This window comes from Quercus robur, chromosome 3, assembly GCF_932294415.1.
Source record: "Quercus robur chromosome 3, dhQueRobu3.1, whole genome shotgun sequence".
NCBI classification, from domain to species: domain Eukaryota; kingdom Viridiplantae; phylum Streptophyta; class Magnoliopsida; order Fagales; family Fagaceae; genus Quercus; species Quercus robur.
In genome coordinates this window covers 15530606-15549326 of record NC_065536.1, presented here as the reverse complement: position 1 = coordinate 15549326, position 18721 = coordinate 15530606, and the positions used below count along the sequence as shown (strand labels likewise).

The 18721-nt window shown below is 32.2% G+C and overlaps 1 protein-coding gene and 1 long non-coding RNA gene across 26 annotated transcripts in view; both read left to right on the top strand.

The window, feature by feature from the left end:
- LOC126717238 (uncharacterized) overlaps nt 1-18721 on the top strand; it is a 102332-nt gene that overhangs the window by 46734 nt on the left and 36877 nt on the right. The window lies entirely within an intron of this gene.
- LOC126717245 (uncharacterized) lies at nt 7511-18128 on the top strand. Its single transcript, XR_007652486.1, has 3 exons — nt 7511-7804; nt 8250-8318; nt 17699-18128. It is a non-coding gene; the product is annotated as an uncharacterized LOC126717245 (long non-coding RNA).

Here is an 18721-nt window from a genome sequence, read left to right as displayed (position 1 = left end):
ATATAAAAGGAACATTGAATTTCTAATCTTTTACCATGTATATTATGTGGCATACACTATATGACCTTTAATATTTTTTCTGAATAATATACTGCTAATAATCATTTGTGTATGCTATTGAAATGGAATATTCATGTATTGATTGGATCAGCTTACAGCAACCAAATTTAAAAGTTGGTATATAGTTTGGACCTGGCTTGAACTCAAAGTCTTAATCCAATATTGTTGTTTCAATTGATTTCCTTCTGTAATTGGATGAGTTTATTTTTATTGGCTTATTTTGTTTAAGAGATAAGCTCTGTAAAAGTAGATTTGTACCTTGAAAGGATGGTAATTTAAAAAGTTGTACATAATCTTATATGGAAAATAAGTTGGCATTTTAAGCTAAAAGAGTTGTACATAGAAGGCAACCTAATCCAGCTTGTATGTGGTGGTTTTGGAGTTTTTTCGCATCAGTGAGAATACCCAGTTTAGCATAGAATTTGAATGATTTATATGCTAGTTAATTAAGCAAAAATTTAACACTGGCTGCTACTTTCTTTCAGTATATGAGCATTCATAAAACAAATGGTTCTTGCATTCCAAATTTTCCATGCAGAACAAACATAGGAGATCGATATTGTTACCCCATTAGCAGGCCTATCATGGGTATATAACATTTTCTTGGCTATTAGCCAGCATATGAAGGTATGCTTTTGAGATTGCAGCAAAAAACCAGATCATCTTCAACCATTGACATCAATGGCTACCCAATCTTAGACCCTAGGAGATTTTTTGGTATTAGATCAACTAAAATTTAGAAATCAAGTAAAAGGAATTGGTTGATGCATATCCATTCATTATCGCTTTCAGTTGTAGGGCTGGCCCATTGTATGACTTCTGAAAATAAATGCACTGGTTCCATGTTCATTCACTATCATTCCCAATGAATTATTAGGATGTGTTTTCTATAATCTTATGCATCTGTTATGTATCTGCAGGGTCCATTGTTGCCATCGCTTCTCAATTGGGGGTAAGGTTGAAATATTTTGATGAAGCCCCTATTGAAAATGAAGATTGTTCTAATTCTTCGCAATGCATATTGGCTTAGGCCCCTTATTGTTTGTTTTACCAACAGGATCATCCAATATTTGGAACTCGCAAACTTTTGTGGTGATGGGGATGACTTTGTTATTTGTTCCCCACTTATATCAAATTCTTTACTCTCTTTTATCTTGAAGCTGTATGAGTGGGTGGGAGGAGCTTACGGGATTCTTCTTTCTGCATTACAAATTGATTAGTTAGAGTAGTCATCATTTGTGGAATGACCATTTATATTTCCTTTTTTTATATGATATTTTGATATCAGTTCAATTTTGTTGTTTTATAAAATTTATAATAAATATGTTTAGAAAATAGTTGGTGTCTTGTTCTATCACAATCAAGTCTTTGGATCTCCTTTGCAGTCTGAAGTTACCATTTCAAAGCTAAGAGAGGAGAGGAGTTCAAGCACTCAAGATATAAGAGTTTAACAAAGAGAAACTTGTAACTTCTTGAACTCCATTCTTTTCTTATAGTTTCTTTTGATATGCTTAAAATCGGTGAGTTCTGCCATAAGCATTGCAATGCTTCTTCTTTTTTCCCCCTCCTAGTGCAACGGGATTTATCGACTATAAAAATCTTATATGTTCACTATCTGCATATTAGTGAGTATTAAGTTTATTAAAAAGTTTTAGGTCCTGCCCCTTTCTGTAGAGACCAGCAGCTCACATGTCCCCAATTTCTTTTAGCATCTATGAATTCTTCCTTTGCTTTACCAAAACAAAAAAAGGATGGTAAAGCTTTAAGTACTTTTAAATTTTTAATAGCACCTCTAAGAAGAATGACTAAGATGAAAGGAAAATGGATTTTTCACCCAGCTGGAGAACTTTTCTTCTAGAACTGTGTTTAATTTATCTTTCTCATGGTGCTGAGTTTGTGATTCTGAGAAACTCATTACTTTGTCTGTGGGAGAATATCCTATTATTATGCATACAAGGTTTTTTTATTAGGGTGAATACTGTATCTCTATGAAATATTAACAGATGTGGTGGCTCTGCTTAAATCTCCCTAGTGTAATGAACCCAAACATACTATAAGGTGTAATTTTTGTAATCACATCGTTAGCCTCCTAATCAAGAGTAGTCAAGTTAGTTGTAAGATTGCAAGAGGTGGAGCCAAGTTGGTTACAAGTTGTTGGTTGCTTATTTGGCTAATAACATTTGCAAGAAACTTCTATAAACACTTGTAATACATAGTCTTAAAGATTTTGTTATTCTAGAAACTTGGTGAAGAATCAGGTAGCATATGGGAGGATTTGTGGTACAGTTTGTGATTTGCCTGCTGTTGTGGCTCTTGGGCAACAGGGTGTACTGAAGGGCTAGAAAACAACCTGTTATCGATCATTTATGGAGCAATTAGCTCCTAGTGCAACTGCTGCAGAATAAAGAGTAGATGGCAGAGTTGTGACAAGTTGGGAACTTGGCACTACCATGTAGTTTATTGTTGCATTGGTTGAGCAATTGTATGGGAATGAGAAATCTAAAGAGGTTTATGAGGCTTTGGTTATACTTTCCAACCATGGGGATGAAAACGCCATAAACCGAACTAAATCCAGTGGAGTGAACATTTGATTGTTTTCCCAAGATTCTTGTACCTATTACTAATAAAGGAAATGAGGAAATGGAAATTGCAATGATCATTAATATTCTTCCACAAACAAAAGAAAATGTTGTGGTGGCCTCTGTTGAGGATAAACTAAAAATTCTTGCTTCTTGTAATGTTGTGGAGGACACTTACAATCTCAAGTTAGTTAGTGGTAAGATTTCAAGAGGTGTGGAGCCAAGTTGGTTACAAGTTGGTTGTTTGGCTAATAAGAATGGGAAATGTTAATAGATGCCTTAGTTTAGGAACAATTTTTATAAATATTTTATGGGAAAATGATAAAGAAATTAATTTTTTTAATGGCTTTTTATATTTTCCATGAGAGTGGTGTCAAAACTTTCCTAAAATGGTTTATTAACAATTATCTTAAGTGAACTCATTAACATGACCCAATAAGAATTCCAAGAAACTCATATAAATGCAATCCATAGCCTTTAGCATTGAAGTAAGGTGCTTTCTCACTTTCTTTCTCAATTTTCACAATAAATCCTAAGTACAGATTCAAATTAGAATTAATAACAACTTAATGATTTGTTATGTGAAAATATTTTGAATAGAGAGTCAATGCGTACCAAAAAATTATAAAAAAAAAATAATTAAAATAACATATAGGAAAAAATGCTATTTTAGTCCTTGTATATTGGGGTCACAGATAATTTGGTCCTAAATTTTGGTAATAGTCAATTTAATTCCTGTTATTTACAATTTGCAATTAATTTAATTTCTACTATTAACTCACTAATAGAAAATGCCTAGGTGGCAAATTATGTATATAGTTGGCAAACTTAAATCTGACGTAACTAATAAAATAAGGGAAATGTCCACAACATTTTCACAACAAATTCTAAGTGGTGGATTGTTATTGGTTGTTATGGGTAATTTAAGTTGTAGATTCAAATTAGAACTAATAACAACTTACCACTTATGATTTGTTATGAAAATATTGTGAACGTAGCACTCCTCATAAATATAATAAATATTTTTAATAAAAATAAAAAATTCCATGTCAACATTTAAAGGGAAAAAGAAAAAATATATATATTTCTTAATTGTAAAAGATATGGGAAAAGAAAACCAAAACTGAAAAATAAACTTTCATCAATTTTCCCATATTTTCCCACGAAACCAAACGAGGAAAAACAAAACTTTGAAGCCTAGCGTACTATATTCAGAGTGATGTTCTGCTTCGGCATTTCATCAAGCACTTACAACGCCTCCACTAAACAACCAAATATGTCGCACATTACAGCAAGAATATTCCCAATACAAAAATTAAAATTTTCTAACCTAGGCATAATCCAACCTTGACCTTGACTCGGATATAATTCAAAAATATATAACTTTGGCCTTTGCATTATCATCGATGAGACCAAGAAATGGATCCGATGTTGATTTGTTCTACTGGTCACTTGCGTGAAAGGGTGGAAATTTGTTGTACTGATGTTGATTAGCTTTGCTAGTGGCAGAGATCGAGTCTACATCAGTAGAACGAAAAGTCTTCAATCTTCTTGAACCTCCATGACAGTGGTGGTACCCTCAGATCTTAGGCTCAGATATTTCTTTAATTTTTTGCCTTTTTGTTTGTAGATCTGAGTAGATTAGAGCCAAGTTTGTGAAACAGTTCTTTGTAAATCCGACCTAATGGGTGTTTTATGATTTGTATAATTAGATAAAAAACATGAGTTATTGATTTCCAGAACAAGAAAGAACTTTTGTGGGAAATTATTTTGTTTTGTTTTTTCTCACATTTTTTTAATGTTTATTAATTTTTTTAAAAATTTTGTTAACTATGTCAACACTAAGTGTGCTAACTATGCACACCGTTTACTATGTACACATTTTCTGTTTATGAGTTAACGGAACCAAATTAATTGCAAATTGAAAATAATATAAATTAAATTGGCTGTAATCCTAAAATATAGTGACCAATATAGCATCTTCACCTAAATAAAAGGCACAACTCAAAACTTTAAATATAGCACGCCTTGTTTCCTTGTTTGAACTTTCTTTCCTCACTAAACTTGGCACTGAGCTATAATTTGATTATGGTTTGTTAGTTGCAACTTGGCAATGAACCGTATTGTAATTTTTGTTTTTAATGTTATAAATTATAGTTAAGAAAGTTCCGCCGGGGGGGGGGGGGGGGGGAGGGTAACGTGAATGACAGATAATAAGGATTTAAATTATTGGATTGCTAACCAATGCTAGCTTAATGATATAAGTCATTGATGCAGTCGCCTAAGACCCCGAGTATAAAAAAGGCCCAAAATTTTAATTTAATTAAGCTCAAATATTAGTCTATAAATAAAATAATATTTTTTTCAAATGAAAAACAAGAAAAAAAGCGAAATAGTAATGCTATGTTCACAATATTTTTCACAACACTTTTACAACAAATCCTAAGTAGGATGTTGTTATTGATAGCAAAAAAATAATTTTGGTGATAAGTTCAAATTAGAACCAGTAATAACTTAACACCTAGAATTTGTTGTGAAAAATAATGTGAATGTAACACTTTAAAAAAAAAAATACACAAAAAAACTCAACATTTTTCATAATAGTTGAGTTGGTCAATTTTAACTAGTTCTCATCTAGGTCCACCACCAACATCATTATTTTACTTATTACTATTATTTTACCACATCAACAGGTGTGAAAAGTTTTGTCAAATTTTGTATCCATAGACTTTCTAAAAAATAAATTCTACAGGTTTCATGTTGATTAGTAATAATTTTGCATCTAAAATAAAATAGGCGAAAACACCATTTTAGTCCCTACATTTTGGGGTTACGGTCAATTTAGTCCCTACATTTTAGTAGCAGTCAATTTGGTCCCTGCTATTTTCAACTTGTAGTTAATTTAGTTCCTACCGTTAACTCACTAACGGAAAATGTTTACGTGGCAAACAGTCTGCCTTGTTGGCACACATGTGACTAACATAATAATATAAAATCAATTAATTAAATATTATAAAAGCCACATCAGCATTTTAATAATAAAAGAAATCCATGTCAGACAAAATTTTTTTGAAAAGACTAATTAAAAGAAAAAAAAATGAATTTTTTAAAAGAATCTTCACTTTCTTTTATTTTCTTTAGAATTCTTGCACTTTCTTATTTTCCAAACACAATATACCCAGCAACACCACAATATGAAATCAAATCCCAATACCGACTGTTTAGCCAAAAAAAAAACCCCATACCCAACAGGGAAGGAAGAGATGATCTAAATCCCCTTCTTCTAAGTGACACAAGACACACACCTTAATTATCTGGGACAATATACCTTCTCTCGATACACAATATAATTGGAAGAGAATTATTCAGAAATTTCCACGAAAGGATAATAAGTACGAATGGAATTTTCAACCTCCATAAATTCTTCCAAATCCATTCACTGTTTGTACTAGTGTGAATATTATGTTGAGTGCCTTTTGCAAGAAGCTGATATCCGCTTTTAACTTCAGAAACTCCCCTATTATATAGAGGCCAAATGAGCATATCTTCCCTACATTCCCTACTCTCCATTTAGCCTGTATCAGAGGGGAATTCAGACATGAGCAGATACTCTTCCAAATCCAGGAGTCTTGGGATTTGAATTGTCCCTTAAAGGGAGATAATGGGTATTTAAAAAATTAAACTTAATTTTAAATTCATTCTAGAGTGCTTATTTAGTGCTAATGTTGGTATTGGGATTTTTTTGGCTGAACACTCGGTATTGGGATTTGATTTCATATTGTGGTGTTGCTGGGTGTTGGGTGTTGCTGGGTATACTGTGTTTGGAAAATAAGAAAGTGCAAGAATTCTAAAGAAAATAAAAGAAAGTGAGGATTGTTTTAAAAATTCATTTTCTTTATTTTTTTTTCTTTTAATTAATCTTTTCGGAATTTTTTTGTCTGACATGGATTTCTTTTATTATTAAAATGCTGATATGGCTTTTATAATATTTAATTAATTGATTTTTTATTATTATGTTAGCCACATGTACGCCAACAAGGCAGACCGTTTGCCACGTAAGCATTTTCCGTTATTAAGTTAACGGTAGGGACTAAATTGACTACAAGTTGAAAATAACAAGGACCAAATTGATTGCTACTAAAATGTAGGAACCAAACTGACCGTAACCCCAAAATGTAGGGACTAAAATGGTGTTTTCGCCAATAAAATAATAGAGTTTAAATAATATTTAATATTTTTAAAAGTTGTATTTAAATATATAAAAGACCTCAATTTGAATTTTCATATTAGGGTGCAATTTGGATTGCACTTATTCACGTTGCGTTTTTCTCCTTCACGTTTTCTCCCTTTTTTTTTTTTTTTTTAACCTGAAGTTGGTTTCACGTGGAGGACAAACCTGCCAGTGGGTTCCATGCACCGTGCACAGTGCACGGGACCCACTAGCACTTGGACGGCCACATATTGGTCTGAAATGACACTGTTTGTGGGTCCGTGCATTGTTCACGGAACCCACAAACATATTTTTTCATCCAAATTTTAATTAAAAATGGGTCTCACGGTACTATTCACACATTTAAAAATTATTTTGTTACAGTGTTTTCAGTTTTCAGTTTTAGCAAAAATAAGTTGTATCCAAACAGACCTTAGGCCCCAAATGCATCAAGCGGCTGACAAGAAGAGATTAGGACCATTAGGTTGTTTTCAAATTATATTATACAGTATTAGGTTAATTGTCATTATCATGGTAGCTGGATTTGAAATTTTAGTAATATGCTTTGATGGTTAACTTTCTTTCTTAATTACACGTCATATACACAGTATCTGCATCTAGACACTATTCAATTCACAGGCTATTTTTTTTTTCTTACCTTCCAAGTTGACAAGTTTAATATCATTCTTTGACTCTCATTTGGTTATTAGTGCAATCCTCATCTCTGTTTTGATTCCATAGGTTCCAGCTGAAGCTTGAAGGAGAATACGTTCTTTGGTTTCCTTTCCTTGTTTTCATTTTCCTTTGAATTAATTTTCGTCGCAGCTTTCATGCTGTCATCCTCTCAGTTTGTTTCCACTTAACTCAAAAAAAAAAAAAACCTAGTCCCAACTTTCACAGTAAACAACATGATCTTCTAGAAAAATAGCTTGCTACTTTTTTGCGAAGGAGAGGGGTACTTCCTTTAGAATCTTTATTTATTTTAATTTTGTTGTAAAAATAAGTGCAGTTCTCGATCAACTGTGCTACCCCTTGGGATTTTCTATTTGATTTCCTTCTTTTATGATGGGTGATTTTAATTTTTGATTCTTATTGCAGTTGCTGGCTATAGCCATTCTAAATTGATTTTATTTGCTCTACTTCTCTAAAAAAAAGTTAAAAATGCAAAAAAAGAAAAAGAAAAAGAAAAAAAGAATTAAATTGTATCTATTTTTCAGCATATTGACTGTCCTTGATCAACTGCTTTTATTCTTTAGTAATAGTAATAGAAAACAATGCCTACTAAATCACAGATTAATTAAAGATATTTTGCTCTTTAGTAATCGTTTTATTGTAAAAGTGAAACACTGACAAATGTTTTTTTATTTATTTTTTACCGTAGTTGATCAATTTCTTTGCAGTTTGTGTGAAGGAATGGAAAACAGCCTGCTTTTTTGCTCAATTGTCAATATTTGGTAGGATGGGCAAAGGTACTTTTTAAATGGGCAATGATACTCTTCCTTTTACTCGTTAATCTGTCGTTTGATTCAATTATCTGGCTTTACTTCAGTTGTCATTAACTCATCATAGTCCAGCCCCAAATTGGTTTTACTTCGCATCTACTGTCCCCTAAAAGAAAGGGCTGAAGAAGAAAGAAAGAAAGAATAAAATGTTGACAAAAACACTTCCCCCCCTATATTTTTGGGAAATTATTATTTTGGTACTTATAAAAGCATTCATTTTGGTCACTGAGTTTCAAAAAAATTTCATTTTGCACATTGCTGTCAATAAGTTGTTGATGCGATTAAGAAAATAGAATAGATAGGAGGAAACATCAATGCTATTTATTCCCTCAAAACTTCAAATTTTCATTCTCTCAAAATTTGGAAGGAATTAGAAAAAATGAAATTAAGTTAAAAGAAATTAAATTTTCCGAAATACCCCTATATATTCAACTTTTTATTTAAAATTGAGATCGAGTAGTGATGTGCATGAAATATATACAATAAAGTACTCACATATCTACATATTTAGCCTTACTTTTATGTTATTTTGTGACTAATTAATATAATATCTTTGTGTTGTAGGTAACAAGGGCTTTACATGCAAAGTGGGGCTAAGCCAATTGAATCAAGCCAACTTACATCCAGCCAGGCATGAATTCAAGAAAAGACCGACCCAATTAAATTTAAGTCCAATTGGAGTAAGGAATCAAAGGAAATTTGCTTCAAATCCAAGTCCAATTCGGATTAGGATTCCAGACTACACATCAGTTAGTATTTTTGGCATAACTTTCAGCTCAGATGTCCAATGGAGATGATTCAAGTTGGGCTGGAACGTTAACTTAAAGGGCTACAACTTTGTAGTTTACCAAAAGTCCAAATTCTGACGTTAAATGGGCCAAAATAGTCGGTTAAGTGAAGCCTAAAAATCTGGGATTTTCTCCAAACCAGAATTCAACTTGTAATAGGATTCCTTAACCTATTTAAGGGCTCTTTAGGGCAAAATTCGTGGAGGCTAGTGCTAGGGCTGAGGGCTGAATGTATAGAGAGTGCGGCTACTTCTTTGGTTTTCTTCCATGACAGTTAGTTTTATTTTATTTGTCTAGTTTAATGTTTAGTATTTTATTTTTGTGTTTTCTTTCAATTACTATGAGTAGCTAAATTTATAATTAGGGTTGAGGATGAAACCTTGTTAAGGATTATCAATAATATTTATGTGATTTGATTTTTCCCACAATAGTTGTTCTTTAATGATTTAAATTGTTCTTGCTTCATATCAATTGACTAAGATGAGATTCTAGATATGAGTTCAATCATGTTTTTCTCATGATTTAGGATTTGTCTTAATTAATTGAATGCTTGGTTTATTAATTCTTGATTATAAAATTGGATATCACTTGTGATTTGTCTGTCAATGGATACAATTTATGATTTGATTTTTAGAATTGGATATATCTTGTGATTTGTTTGGCTACAGATACAATTGATGATTTGGTTTTATACTTAAGAAGCGAAGAAGAACATGCTTTTGATTTTAAAATAAGGATTTTAATGATGATATTTTCCATGATAGCAAGATTGATTTCTAGATTATCATGTAGTGGTTGGGAAAAATTAATGATCATAAATATATGCTGATATGACTTACAAGGCGGATTCCAAAACCTTAATTCCTTTCTCTTAATTGTTTACATCTTTTTATTACTTTATATCTTTTACTTAGTTTAATTATTTGCTTAATTTTATTATTTGCTTAGTTTATTTTATTGCAACCAACCAATTTTTATTTAAACTAGATTAGGATTAATTTGGTTAAGGTTTAATTAATTTTCCTACATTCATACAAGTCCCTGTGGGTTCGACCTCGTTCTTGTCCAACTATACTTCGGTACGGTTCGTACACTTGCGAGTATTTTAAAATTTCACAACAAGTTTTTTGGACCTACATTTTGCTAGTCCTCGAGCAAAAAGTAGTAATATTGTCATAAGAAAAATTATTATATATATATTTAAATCCAATCCATTTAGCATGCATTTGGATTAACTTTATCTTTTAGTTTATTTTTTTATATACATCTTTTTTAAGCCTTTGGTTTTCTAGATATTGTTCTTTTGTCAACTTTAAGCAAATAGAAAAAGTATAATCCAAACACACTATGAAAAGAATTCGGCTTGGGTCTAGTGTCCTGTGCACTGGACCCAGTAGGATGCTGCCATATATCTAGAAATTGTCATATGCTGGCATTTTATTGGATTTAGTGCACCGAAATAGTAAATAACATAAGATATGATGACCTAGGAAAACCAATAAAATAAACTAATTTCATAGTAAAAACAAACTTAGGCAGAAACTTTCCCAAAAAACAATCCACTATAGTAAAGAGAAGTTTAAGATATAGTACAAAACTTTTGTCCTTAGACTCTACAATCTCAATAGATGAACTTACAGTAAAAATCTTTTATCTCATTAGAACCTTTGAATTCTATAATATATGAGCACTCCATGGATGACACACCCACAATCACAATCAAAACCTCTGACTGAGTTTAAGAACTTCTTGAGGGTTTTCTTCAAAGCAGCTAGTTTGTGGTGGTTGCCATGGCTTCAACTTCTTCACCAAACAAACTTCAAATTTACTTTGAAACTTTTCAAAAAGGTGAATTTGAGAGAACTTGGATACAAAAGCCTTGACAACACAGAAAGAGTTTTTTGCTCTCTAAAAAGCCTTCCAATATATGTCTTATAATTTCCCTTAAATATTGGTTCAAATGGATCTGAATTTGGGTTTCAAACAGACAAGTTATGGATCTTTTCGTGTTGCCGATTTTTGCTAAAACGTGAAGCTCAATAGATCGAGAAGTATTGAGCTAGCTACCGTGGAGGCAAAAGGTTGGCTTGATAGATCGAGAGGTTCCCTTGTGGAAAGTACGCCTTGGCCTGGAGTGGACCAAGTGGAGGGTAAAAATGGATTCGCCTCGTGGTTTAGGTCTAGGAACCAAATTAGGCTTTTTGGGCCATTCGCTTATATGCATATGTTTGCATACCAAATTATGGGTCCGGAGTTTAGGTACGACTTGAGAATGTGTTAGGCACTCAAGATCGACCGGCTTGTGGGCTGACCTCCGTTATGTGTTGATAGACAATATATAATTAAAGAGTTTATTAAGAGAGCCATGATCCTTAGCCTAAACATACATCATGCCCTTAATTAAAAAGACACACACAACATATTAAATATCACACAATAATAGAAAAAGAAACACATTAAAATTAAATTAAAGAAATATTATTAACCATGGAAACTAACAATTAAACGAAACACACAAGGAAAAAATATCAAATAAAACAAACATGGCAAGATTGACCAAATAAAATATGGAAAGCAAATAAACATAAAAAATTAACCTAAATAGAGTAAAAAAGAATCAAATGACATGAAAAATAACTAAATTAATAAAAACAAGATTTTTGCCCAAATCTGGGTTCGAGGTGCATACACATACTAACCATGCGTACGCATATTCAAAAACATGCGCACATACTTAAGTATGCATATGCATCCTTAACATAGAAACAGTAAAAATCACCTGTTATTGAATCGTATGCTTTCTTGAGTTTGGAAAAAAAATAAATAAAAAAATAAGAGGAAACGCCAAAACTAAATAAAACTACATCAAGGTTATATTAATATATGACAAAACCAATAACATAATCATTGAACAAAACAAAAATATTAATATTAAGCTAACATCACACCAAGAACATATTAAATATAACATAAGAACAAATAGAATAGAGTATAATCAACCCAAAATCATATTAATACATATCAAAATGAATAAAGAACATCAAGCATATCATATAACAATTGGAAAAACTATGTTAAGAAACTCGTGAACCATGTTAAGAAAAGGAGGGGTTCATGGAAAGAACACTCACCTTGCTTAAGATTATGAGTTTAAAGTTTGTTTAATCGACCCCTTAGTATCTAAAACACAATGATTAGATTGAGGAAACAAAGGAAATTAAAGAACACAATAAAACATAGTAATCACAACTCAAGAACAAAAAGGTTTCTGAATCCTATTCCCTCTTTTCAGAAAAGAGGGGATAGGGTTTAGAAAAGATGGAGACAAAAAATAAACTCTTTTTATCTAGGGTTTGGATTGGAGACATAAGGTGAGTACTTAGACTTTAAAATAAAGGTTTTGGGGGCTTTTTAGAGGTTTTTGGATGTTTCCAAGGGTCTAGGGGGTGGGTCCCATCAAAGAATGATGTTTTAGGGGCTCAAAACTCAAGTTTTGAGCACCTAGGAATGAGCTTGCATACGCAAGTTCTGTGCATGCATATGCATGCTTCCCAAAAACCCTAAATTTGACAATAGTTTTAGTCCAACTTCAATTGAGCATAACTCACTCAATATAAATCTAAATTATGCAAAATTTATTTTCAAATTAAATTACAGGACGTCTACTTTCCAATAAAACAAATATTACTCAAAAATTATTTGTGGATCAAAATTTATAATCAAAATTGTGAAAAAAATGTAATTTTTAAGAATTATTTTCAAAGCGATTTGAGCACTTTTGAGTTGTGATTACTTCCAAACTATTGTGAACTCCTTAATTACCCTTGGTTGATGTATGTCAAGCTCATCATTGGGGCCAGGGACCAAAGATTATTAATGGGTACAAAATGAGGTACTTACAATTGCCACTCTTTTAACTATGCTTGCACCGCAACTATAGTTAAAAGCCTGAAGTGACAAACATTTTGTAAGTTAATAAACATGCAATAAAATGCAAAAATGGAGTGTGCTTAAAAAAGTGATTAATGCACTTCCAACAAGAAGTGTGAAAAACTACATGAGACATAAAAGAAGATCAAGGATGTTTTCGAGTTGAAGGACTCTACCTTTGATTTTAAGGACCTCTACCTTATCATGACACACATACATGCAATTAATCATGCAAACATGAAATTTACCATAAGAGACATTTTAAATTACCCTTGTGGATTAAAAGTTATTGTCAAAATAGTGAGCAAAAGTCATTTTTTAGCATTGTTTTCAAAGCAATTACCCTTATGATTACTTCCAAACTATTGTGAACTCTTTAATTACCCTTGGTTGACGTATGTCAAGCTCATCATTGGAGCCGAGGACCAAAGTTCACAACATGTACAAAATGAGGAGTCTACAAAGAGATATTGAGATAGCTATCAAGAGGTATCGAGCCAGCTATCGAGATACCTGCTAAAAATGTACTTTTCTTGAGAAAGCTTAATTTGAGATTTCAACTTGATCTTCAATTACAACTTTGAAACACATCAAAACTCAATATATATGTATATATATATATATATATATATATTTATAAACATAATTACGATGGTTATACCAAAACACATGAACTTTACAATCATAATAGAATTTTCATTTGAGTAGAATTTTAAATTTCTTGAAATTTGTATAGTAGAGTTTTACTCAAATTAAATTGTCATAACAATTAATAAGATAAATAGAATTTTTTTGAGAAGAAGATAAATAAAATTTAATTGGAGTAAACTTTTTAATTTTTTAAAACTAAGATAATAGAGGTTTAAGTAAATTAAACTACTCTAATAGTTAATAAGATAAACTAATTTAATGATTACTGTTAGTGTAGCCACTTTTCGCAGAGGAAAGATAGGATTTAACGTTTATTATATAGTTTAATATATGAAATATATGATGTATGTACGTCTTGTGCACTTGCATATAATATGTATTTATCTACGTATGTCCACAACTATAAGGAGACATCTCCATACTTCTTTTGTACTTAATGTGAAACTACTACTTTTGATAAAACTAGTAAGTTATCTGTGCGATGCACGAATAATATTGTAATGTTTTATGTAAAATGATTTTGGAGAATGTTATATATGTATTATAGCATAATTGTTATAAAACTTTATTAGTAATTAGTTCATCATAAAAAGTAACAAGTATAAATTGCACACACATATTCATTACAATTATTCAATTGAATCAACGAGAAATTAAAAAAAATAATAAAAAAATAAAAACAAAAACAAAACAAAACAACTTTGGAGGAATATTATAGAATAAAAGTTTATGTAGAATGTGTCTTTATCTATCTCCTTAATTCGAAAACAAAATATACATCCCAAACACCCACAGTCAATCACATCATTTACAAAATTGACAAATCCACAACGTCCAACCTTAACATCAAAATCGTAATGTCGTTGTCACTTAATATAAAATGCAAGCCTCCCTTCCTTGGTTGTAACCAACTCATAATGGTTAGGATTAGATGAAACAACAATGTATGCTAGAGCTAGCTAGGTAGGTGTCATTGAAGGATTGAAGGTAAATAGGGGCGTAGTCAGGATTTTTTACATGGGGGGGCAATTTTCGATGACAATGACTATCGTCGTTGTATGGACAATCTATATTTTTAGGTTGATATGGACCTTTTTTGAGATAAGCTTGTTGGATTTCATCTGTTTGTTGATAGAAAATTTACATATTTGTTTACATGATCCTAAATCACGATCTATCTCTTTAGATTGAATTTTGAACATTTGGAGGGGTGTTCATCAAGCATTGAAGTACCAACATTTAAATCTACAGCCACATTTGTTTCTATAGTCACAGGTGTCCTAAATTCTGAATTGCTAACATCTTTTTTCTTGAAGAATGCATCAATTGTTTTTCGTTTGCCCATAATTCTTTTAGCTTTAAGAATATGACTCAAAAATTAACCTGAAAAGAACTTAAAAAATAAAATCTTAATTAGAAATTTTTACTTAATTATATGGATGTTATTCATACTCAAGAAAAAAAAAAAACAAAATTTCCACTATAATTTAAACAATCAACCTATCATCATTCCTATTATTAAAATTTTCCTGTATTTTATTTTATTTTTTTAGTTAAGAATAACCCCTCAAACAAAAGCAAAAATTAAACACACAAGTACACAACATAAACCAAACAATTTAACACCCACTGCCACATGATATCTAACTAATCAAAAATAGGTAATAAATCAAAAAAACATTTACCTTGGAAACTTTATCTTCACAAAGTGCAAACTTTATCTTCCCTTCAAGACTCATCACAAACAAATGATAAACTAATTTGGGAGAGAGAGATAATAAATTATCATATAAAATTCATTCTTACATGAATTATAATATAAATACATTTGTAGTTAAATAATGACCTTTTAGGATAAAAAAACCTAAATAAACAAATCAATCAAAAGTATAAACAAACAACATAAACCAAATAAATTTACAACACCCCACTACGCTATATAATGTAATGACTAAAAACCAAATACCTACACTCTGTGATAGATTCACGGCCCTCACCCTAATTTCCTTCCATAGATTAAATTATTTATTTATTTATTTATAATTTACTTACACAATGCAAGCCCCACTTGGCCCCCACTCAAGGGACAAGACAAACAACACAAAAGCCGAAAGGGAAAAGGTTAGTCTGAGTCTTAGAGTCAATTGATTAAATAATAAATAATACAATAACAACGAACACAACAAGACAAAAGACAAAGTAATAAGTATAAATTGCTTTGCTGGCAAAGGAAAATCACGTACACATATTTGATATTTCTATTCAAGTATCAGTATTTAGTTCAGTACTTTAGTTGTAGAGAAAAAGAGAGAGGAGTCAAGTAAAGAATGAAAGAGATACCTTGAGGAATTAAAGTGAGGGCTTGAGTTGAGGTTGAGCTGTTGAGGCAATGAAGGCTAGTTCAGCAGGTTGGTGGAGGTAGCGGCGTCACGGTGAGCTGATGGAGGCAGTGGCATCATGGTGAGCCGGCAGGGTTTTTAAGGCAGTCAGGCAGAGGCGAGAGCCAGTGAGCGTGACACTATTGGAGTTGGAGGCGTGAACTAAAAAGGTAAAAAACTAAGGCAAAGGCGTGAGGCATGAAGATTGTTCATTTGTTCTCTCTTTTAGATTGTTTAGACGGTGATGATTTCTTTTTTCAGACGGTGAGGATTGAATGCCATTTGTTTGTGTTTAATTAGGTATTTCAGATTTTGGATTCGGGTTGGGCTGGAAGTGATATGGTTTAGAAAAGAATAATTTTGTTTGCTTAGAGAATTGGGGCTAGCTGGTGGGGCCGGACGTGGGCCAAGTTTTTTGCTTAGTTTGAAGTTGTATTGGACTAAAAGTCTAGAACTCTAGAAAAATGGTTGAGAATAATATGGGGGGGGCGGGGGGAGGGGGGGCAGATCTTAAGTTTTGGGGGAGCCCACGTAATTTTTTTAAATACTTTAGTGGAAATTTGAAAATTTTTTTGGAGGGGGGGGGGGGGGGGGGCAAGGAGCCTAGTGGCTCTGCCCCTGAAGGTAAATGACATTGTTTTTGGTCTGTGTCTATTCGACATAGGATGACATAAAGGGTTATGGGTAAATATATATAAAGGGTTAGAAGTGCATGGGGTGAAAATGGTGAATTAAAATGCAATGAGTTTTGTGTGTATGTGTGAGGGATGAAAAATCTTGGAACATTGAACCAAATGATACAAAGAATATTTATTTTTTAATTAGAAAAGTCTTGAAATATTAAACCAAATGAAATTAATTTTTCTTATCTCTGATGTGGCACTTGAGAATATTTTAATTCTCTTTGCATAGAATATGCCCCTTAGCAGAACCTCATATTTTTCCACATGATGTCTCTACTTTTACATATATATATATATTGATTGATTAGTGCATCTCTCTATTATTTTTCTAGCCAATATGGGATTCCAAAATAATAAGAAAACCTCTGAACTTCTCATATCATGGGTTGGATTTAACAAAAGTGTTTAAGATTAAAACACTACTACCTAATGGCCTCTCAGTTGTCCTTCTCTTAGTTTTTTCTCCTTTGTGTTGTATTTTATACATCTGTCAGTTTTTTGCCGTATGTATGACGAACAAAAATCATAAGATTAATGGAACAATATTAATCATTCAATTCATGCAAACTTTTTCTTCAGATTGTGGCTATTAGGTGTATAAAAAACTATCTAATATACTAAAAAACGGAAAGTAACATTCAGATTATTTTATATCACATGGATTTTTGTCAATACTAAGGGTTACACATGAGAAAGATTTGATGGATAAGAATTTGTATAAAATGTAAGATTTTTGTAAAAATTATTAGTAAGAAAAATGTGTTGGTAATTATAATTTATTTGAGCCCGAATTTGTCCTGGGGCTTTTTTTTTTTAAAAGAACAGTGTCTTTCATTATATATGAATTTTAATATATTGAGTCTTACCATTTACCAACTCCTGTTTTCTAATATTACGCTTTGAATATCTAAAACTAGGCATGACTGGATGGATGGTGAAGCAGTAAATTGTGGTGTGAAAGCTATTGAAATAGGAATGGACGCTCTTGGTGTGATTGCTACTGTGATTGTTGTCATTGCTACTGCGGTGGCAACACAAATTGGCGAGTCCATTCGACAGTGGCTCATCGAGAACGTGGTTGATCCATTTGGTCAATTTCTCATTGAAAAACTAGTTAAAACTGTTGGACAATGGCTGGGTTATTCGTTTCACTACAGCAGCAACATTGATAATATGAAGAAACAGGCAGAGAAGCTGGGGGAGCTTAGAGAAAGGGTGAAACATTTAGTTGATGCTGGTATAGGAAACTGCAGTGAAAATAAAGCTGATGTTAACAGGTGGTTAGAAAATGTGGATGTGATTATGGGGAAGGTTAGGAAAGTTCTTGAAGATGAAGCAAGAGCAAAGATTAAGAAGGAAAGTTCTTGAAGATGAAGCAAGAGCAAAGATTAAGTGTTCCTATGGGATATGCTTGAACTTGAAGCTACGACATGAGCTAAGTAAGAAAGCAAAGAAGATAGCGAAAGATATTGATGAAGTCTTGGAAAATGGTGGATTTGATAAGGTTTCCAATATGGATTACATGAGCTTTAACTCAAGAATGTCAACTCTGAATGGACTTATGGTGGCACTGGAAGATGTTAATATCAACATGATTGGGGTGTGGGGGATGGCCGGTGCAGGAAAGACTACACTTGTGAGAGAAGTTGTTTGGCAAGCCAAAAAAGAAAAGTTATTTGACGAGGTCGCTATGGCAACTGTGATGCAGAGCCCAGATCTAAGACAAATTCAAGGAGAAATAGCGGACATGCTAGATCTTAAGTTTGATGACGTGGAGACTGTACCTGGAAGAGCAATTCGTCTACGAGAGAGGCTAAAAGGAAACAAGAAAGTACTTGTTATCCTAGATGATATATGGAATAAACTTGATTTGGAGGCGATAGGAATTCCTTGTAATGGATGTAAAATATTGTTGACATCCAGAGATAGAGATATATTAT